Genomic DNA, 7,463 nt, shown 5'->3' on the forward strand with positions numbered 1-7,463 from the left:
ATTCGGGGAAAATAAGTATTACAAATATTGAATTTATACGGATACGGATACGGCCCGCAGTTCGTTTGTTTGACATCCCTGCTCTAAGAAGTGGAGCAAGTTTACATTTAGATAAATGAAACTGAAAAAAACAAATCCAAGTAGCTACAGTATCTGCATTCACCTGACTTTTAAAACAGAGCAGATTTGTATTTTCTCATGTTAATGCAATATGCTTCCATGTGTTTTTCACTGTTATTGGACGCTTTCTTTACCTTTAAAAACAGTGCAGGCAGAGGTTTGACTTCCTTAATGCTCAGTTTGAGCAGAAATATAACCTTGTAGCCTCATGAGGATTAATCATCATTTCAAAGTTAAAAACAGGTCGAATGACTGATCATATCGGTTGCCTGAGACAATTGATTTAAAAATGAACTGTCACTTCTTTCATTTAGAGCTCTTTGATTGACTTTATTAGTCACTCCTGTAGATTCCCCTTTAAATTCATGAATTATAAATAAATGACCCTCTTACACCTGCGTGTTTAAAGCAGACTCACCTCCAAACAGATGGGCTGTAGTCCAGGGAGTAGCCTAATGGACAGGAGATGTTGCTCTGCAGTGTTTGAAAGATGGTGAGGCTGTAGTCGGATCATGTGTCAGTGGTTGTTTGTTGTAGGTCATAATATCTATGAGGTCAATCAGGGTGTAACTGCTCCTGTGTGACTCCCTCCCTGACATAAAACATGGAAGCGTTACACCACAAAACACCAACGATCCGGGAGTTCATGACAGTGCCACAAAATGTTTAAGTGTCTGAAAAACAAAAGATGAATTAAGGTGTTTCAAAGAAAGAAAAAAATGTGTTGGTCTAAAGTATTGAAACATTTGTATCATTTATGGCATCAAATATTCCATTGATGCACAAAATGTATGGGTGAGGTTATAAAGGCAGGAAGTGAGCCGAGGGGAAAAGAACGGAAATAAGTAGCACCAGAGAAAACTTTTCTGCAGCTGCGAGAGTTAACATACGTGTAATAGACACGTTGGTCCACTAGAGGATGCGTGTCAGTGTCATGCATTGCCTGTCTTCAGCGTCAAATGTTCACGCCTGTGATCTGTGCCATACCAGCAGGGGGCGATAATTTACTCAATGTCAACATCCATCGCGGACAAAAGAGAAGCTTTTCAGTGTATTCCAAACCTCCTTCCTGTCAGGTAAGAGTAATTACCCGGGATTAATATTTATTATTAACTTATTATTAACCTAAGTTTGAAATATTTGAGGTTGCCTATGACTGTTTTTCATGCTAAATACATGTCGTTTGGTGGTAGAGAGCCAAGGTTATTAACATGAGAGGAAATTGAAGTAGTAACGTAATGAAAATGCATTTAGCTGCACAGCTAGTTTAAAGACTATCTCTACTTTAACGTTTTCTCAAACCTGATAAAGTTGGGCTAATATTATATCTAGCTAAGGCTGAAGCAGTATATCCCCCAGTACTAGATAGATCAGTATTTGGACCTGTTTCTGTGTAAACAGTGATCGTGTTAACTGGCGGTGTTACGGTGTGACCAGTGACCGTGTCATCTGATGGCTTACAGCCTAAAGTGCTCTTCGCGGTAACCGCAGCTGATAAACACGAAAGGTGTCCACGTAAATGCCTAAAAATGCACTCTTTAGATACGTCTGTAAATGAATGATTTAACAAAAGAGGCTCTATCCGTTTCTATTCCGTTGTGAGCAGGACACCAACAGACGCGTTTGGCTGAAAGTCTCCAGTTAACGCGGTCACTATTTGCACCGTAACACCTGCCAGGCCATTTCTGTTTTAGCTTTTTATCTTTTGAACACAAAGGGCCATTTAATAAATCCTAACTTTTGTCAGGGGAGGTATTTTATCTATGGTCAGTATGGGAGGACTATTGAATAACTGGTTATATCAGTAAATGACATCGATGATTCTGACATGTTTCTCCAGATTAGTAACCTACGGCTTCTATATATCCCAACATTAGACTACTACATAATAGACTTTGCTTTAAATCAGCATAGCTTAGTTGGCATGCTCCTAACATGACAGCCAGTGGGAGCTGTATTTTCATTGGCTTCTATTTGTGATGTGGCTTTGATTTGATCTTGTTGACCAGTTTAGTAGTTTATTCCCTATTTTGGTAACATTCATGCAGTTTACATGCTAAATGTGACTGAATACAGGTCCTTTAGGAAGTTGTTTTCATTACATGTCACACTTATCTTCCCAATGACGTTACAGCTCAGGATTTTATCATTTGAGAAATCCTGGAAATGTTGCTGTGGATGAAATAACCTTTTTTTTGTTCTTCTTGTCCTACAGACTCAGTCCATCCCTGTACCCTTATCACCTGTCCATACCCCTTTATTACCTCAAACCAACAGCTCTTTTAAGATCCATTACACCCACTGCTACAGCACCACACATAGACACACATTTACACATATACCCTCAGAAACAAACATATTTACTCCCACACACACTCATCCATTTTCACTCTTACTTATCACTCAATCACCCATATTGACAAAAACTATCTCTCTCTGTCTCTCTCTCTCTGTCTCTCTCTCTCTCTCTGGTGCATGCTGGGAGTGAGTGGTGCGGAGTGAGACGCTGAGCGAGTGTGTTTGATGGTTTTTTTCTTTGGTAATTTGATTTAATTTAATGTAGTTTATTGGTTGTAGGTTCACTTTAAGTTAATAGTTAGTGTGTGTTTGTGTTTGTGTTTTTTCTTTTTCTCTCCTGCCGGTGTCTCGCCGGTCGGCGTCTTCAGACGTCATGGTAAATGGAGTCACCTTCGGCCACCTCACGAGAAAGCATGGCATTAAAATTAATGCCAGCTTTCCGTGCAGCGTGGAGGAGATTGGGCTTGCGGTGGGAGAAAAGGTCGGGCACAGCAGCGTGAGGTCGGCCGCTCGGATGAACAGCGCCGTGGTCATCTTCCTGGATCAGGTGGAGAAGGTGAACCGAGTCGTTGAGACGGGCATCACGGTGAACGAAATGTTTGTACAGGTGGCTCCGCTGACACAGCCTTCCACCAGAGTCATCCTGTCCAATGTCCCTCCGTTCATAACCGACGAGTTTCTTAGCAGAGAGCTCTCCAGACATGGGAAGGTGGTGTCCCCCATAAAAAAGATTCTGTCTGGATGTAGATCTCAGCTGCTGAAACACGTGGTGTCTCACCGTAGACAACTGTTTATGATACTTAACCTCAACCTCCGCTTCCATGTTAAAGTAGATGATTATGACTACGTGATATTTGCCACCTCGTCGGCTATGAAATGTTTTGGTTGTGGTGAGGAGGGACACACCGTGAAGGCCTGTCCGAGACAAGGGGATCCGGCTCCGCCTGGCCGTGGGGTGACGCCCGGCCCTGTGGCGGGGCTTTCCGCTGCTCCGCCGGTTGCAGCGGAGCGGCGGGAGGCCCCTGCCCCGCGGCCTAAGGCCGTGGCGGAGACTTCATCCGCTGCGGCCCGCACCGCGCCATCTGAGCGGCCGATAGCGGCACCGCGGAGCGCGCCGCGCCTCGCCGCTGCTGTGTCTGACCTGGAGCACGGGGTGGTGAGTATGAATGATGTGCACGGTGTGGGTGAAAACAATCAGGGAAGTGAAGGAGAGGTTTTGGGTGATGTGGTGGAAAGTGAGGTGGGTGAAGAAAAGGGGGAAGAAACAGCTGGAAAAAGTGTGAGTGAAGTGCAGATAAATAAAGCAAGTGGGGTCAGTGAAACGCAGGAGGGTATGTCAGAGGAGGAAGATGAAACACAGGCAGAGGAGACAGGTGGGGGGAACAGTAAACTTACATGGGGGGAACAGGTGGAAGAGGCTGAGATGGAGGAGGAGGAAGAGGAGGCAGTGAGGGTCAAATCTGCTTCTAAACGCAGAAGGAAAACTAGAGGCACAAAGTATGAGGCAAAGAATAGCAAAGTGGAGGAGGAGGAGGACAGACAGACAGTAAGGGGACAGGGACAGACAGAGGAAAGTGATGACTGTGTCTCTGACAGCAGTGATATATCTGGATTTAAAATAAGTAACAGTCAACAGAAAAAACTTTACTCTGCAGAAATGATTCAGTCGTTTTTAGCAAAAAACAAAAATGCTAAAGTTGTTAAAGTTGAAGAGCATTTCCCAGTTTTAAGTTTGTTTTATACCTCGGCCAGACTCCACATGAGCCAAAAGGAGGAGTCTGGCATCACTAACAAGGAGGTTTTTAGATTAAAAAAACTTGTGCTTTAAGTTAGAAAACAACTGAACAATGATGACGGGAAGAGCTCCAATGTGTGTTTTAATTAATTTATTGATTTTTATTTTTGTTCTTCATTTCTCACTTATGGATAATTTTAGAGTGGGAAGTTTGAATATAAATGGAGCCAGAGAGTCAAAAAAAAGAGCAGCTATATATGAAACGGCCAAAATGAAACATATTGATGTTTTTTATTTCCAGGAGACACATAGTGATAGCACCAATGAGGCAGACTGGAGGAGAGAGTGGGAGGGGGAAGTCATTTTAAGTCACAACACTTCTCTTAGTGGAGGAGTTGGCTTTCTCCTCTCCAAGTCTTTCACTCCGGTTTCACTGGAGGTCGAGCATTTTATTGAGGGGAGGTTGCTTTTAATTAAAGCACGGTTCGACCTTTTTACTGCAGTTTTTATCAATGTGTATGCTCCAACAATCGGTGCAGAGAGGAAGCTGTTTTTACAAAAAGGTAACGATGTTTTAAATGGCTGTGCCTCGGAGGATTTTTTATTCTTGGGTGGGGATTTTAACTGTACAGAAAATGCATCTTTAGATCGCAACCATGCAGAGCCACATCCAGTTTCCCAACATGTTCTGAGGCAGCTGGTCTATTCTCATGGCCTGGTGGACGTGTGGAGAAGGATGCATGCAGACTGCCGACAGTACACATGGTCCCACCTCAGAGAGAGTAGGATCTCCTCAGCTAGACTAGACCGTATTTATTGTTTTAAGCATCATTTTAATATTTTTAAAATGTGCAGTATTGTTCCTGCTGGTTTTACTGACCATTCTTTACTCTTGTGTAATGTTTTTATTCAAAATATTTTACCTAAAAGTGCTTATTGGCATTTTAATTCAGTCTTAACATTTGATAAACATTTTAAAGAGGTTCTTATTTATTTCTGGGATGTTTTTAGACAGAGGAAGGGTGAGTTTAACAGTCTTAGGCAGTGGTGGGACCATGGTAAGACTGAGATTAAACTTTTATGTCAACAGCACACCCTCAATGTCACCAGAGACATCACCAGATCTATGAAAGACCTGGAGACTGATATAGTGGAACTAGAAAGATTGAGCGAGTCCACAGCAAATCGAGGATATATTGAAATCCTCAAAGTCAAAAAGCTAGCTTTAGCCGACCTGTTGGATGTTAAAGTACAGGGTGCACTGGTCAGGTCCCGGTTTCAAGCCATCACGGAGATGGATGCTTCCTCTAGTTTCTTCTTCGGCCTGGAGAAGAGGAGTGGGCAGAGGAGGGTAATCCACTCACTTTTAGCAGACACAGGGCAAACATTGACAGAGCCATGCCAGATAAGAAGGCGAGCTGTGAGTTTTTACTCAGCACTCTACTCAAGTGAGTATGAGGAGGAGGAAGCTCTGATGGAGGAGTTCTGTAATGGACTGCCTCAGGTCTCTGAGGAGACCAACACACAGCTCAACGGGCCGTTACAGATGCAGGAACTGAAGGCCGCTCTGCAGGGCATGCAAGGGCGGCGGGCTCCCGGCATAGACGGCCTGAGTGTGGAATTTTACAAAGCCTTCTGGGACATCTTTGCAGAAGATCTTTTAGATGTTTTTAATGAAAGTCTGGCCTCTGGCTCAATGCCCATGTCCTGCAGGAGAGCCGTAATCACCTTGCTCCCAAAAAAAGGTAACCTGCAGGACATCAAAAACTGGCGCCCTGTGTCTTTGCTGTGTGTGGATTACAAGCTTCTGTCCAAACTCTTTGCCTCCAGGCTGGGGAAGGCTATGGAGCAGGTCATCCACCGGGACCAGACCTACTGTGTGCCCGGCAGGTCCATGGTGGACAATGTCCACCTCATTCGTGATGTTTTGGACGTCTCCAGCTCATCGGGCTGTAACACTGGTCTGATTTCTCTAGACCAGGAAAAGGCATTTGACCGCGTTGAACACAACTTCCTCTGGAAAGTTATGGAGAAGTTTGGGTTCAGCGCTGGGTTCATAGCCAAGATCAAAGTGTTGTACAGTGGGGTTGAGAGTGTGCTGAAGTTTAACAGCGGTCTGTGTGCTCCTTTCAGGGTGTGTAGAGGCGTCAGGCAGGGCTGTGCTCTGTCCAGCATGCTTTACACACTCTCCCTGGAAGCCCTCCTTAACAATATACGCTACCACTTACAGGGCTTGGTTTTACCTGGTTTTAATAGCAACATTGTCTTAAGTGCATATGCAGATGACATTGTTGTTTTTATTAAAGACCAGAGGGATGCAGATATTTTAACCAACATTATAAAACATTTTAGCGTAACATCGGCAGCGAGGGTGAATTGGATAAAAAGTGAAGCCCTCGCTGTCCGTGAGTGGCGTGACGGTCTCCCAGTTCTTCCCCAGAGCTTGGCCTGGAGAAAACAACCTTGTAGCATCCCAACTGTGGCACCGTTTAACCTGTGTAGACCCCCCTTCAGGCTTACTAGCCCAGTTACAAAAGAAAATGGTAGATTTTTTTTGGGACGGTCTACACTGGGTGCCACAAGGGGTGCTGTTTTTAACCAGGGAGGAGGGGGGACAGGGCCTCGTCCACCTGGCCAGCCGGACAGCCACCTTCAGACTACAGTTCTTACAAAAATATCTGACAGGTCCGGCTGATCTAGTGTGGAGAGATGTGGCCAGCTGCATTCTCAGACGTGCTGATTTCCTGCGGCTGGATGCTGCTCTGTTTTTAATTGATTCTAAACTTTTAAAATGAAGTGGGCTGCCTCCGTTTTATCAGGGTGTTTTTAAGTCTTGGGCCCTTTTTAACTGTAAAAGGTGCCCAAAGTCTGACTCTCTGTACTGGTTGTTGAGAGAGCCATTGATTCACAGGGCCAAGCTGGACATCAGCAGCAGCGTCACCCCCGGCCTGACGGTGGCGCTGCTCAAAACCAAGACCCTGTGCCTGCAGCAGCTGGTGGATGCCCGGGCCCTGGGCTCTCTTCTGGGCCTGCACTCTGTCCGGGTGGCGGGGAGGCTCCTGGAGCTGTGGCGCCAGAAGCTTTCGGGGAAAGAGAGGAGCCTCCTCATGGACTATGGGAAAAGAAAGGCCAGACCGGACCCTGCAGACCCCTTCCCTGACGTCTTCCTGAGCCCAGGCCTGGGGGAGCTCACCGGCCCCCTGCTGGCTATAGCACACCCAGAAAAGCTGACAATAAACAAAGCTGACAAAAACACCTGGTACATGAACTGTGTGAAGGCGATCCACAAGGCCGGACTGTGCAACCGCCC

At 45.3% G+C, this 7,463-nt stretch overlaps 1 protein-coding gene across 1 annotated transcript in view; it reads right to left on the reverse strand.

Annotated features, from left to right (window-relative positions):
- cmah (cytidine monophospho-N-acetylneuraminic acid hydroxylase) overlaps window positions 1–734 on the reverse strand; it is a 25,686-nt gene extending 24,952 nt beyond the window's left edge. Inside the window, exon 1 of the mRNA XM_065951568.1 lies at window positions 539–734. The gene's annotated coding sequence lies outside the window, so the exon portion shown is untranslated. The remainder of the gene's footprint in view (window positions 1–538) is intronic.
- Between the last annotated feature and the right edge of the window lie 6,729 nt (window positions 735–7,463).

Source organism: Labrus bergylta, chromosome 23, assembly GCF_963930695.1.
Source record: "Labrus bergylta chromosome 23, fLabBer1.1, whole genome shotgun sequence".
Taxonomy (NCBI): domain Eukaryota; kingdom Metazoa; phylum Chordata; class Actinopteri; order Labriformes; family Labridae; genus Labrus; species Labrus bergylta.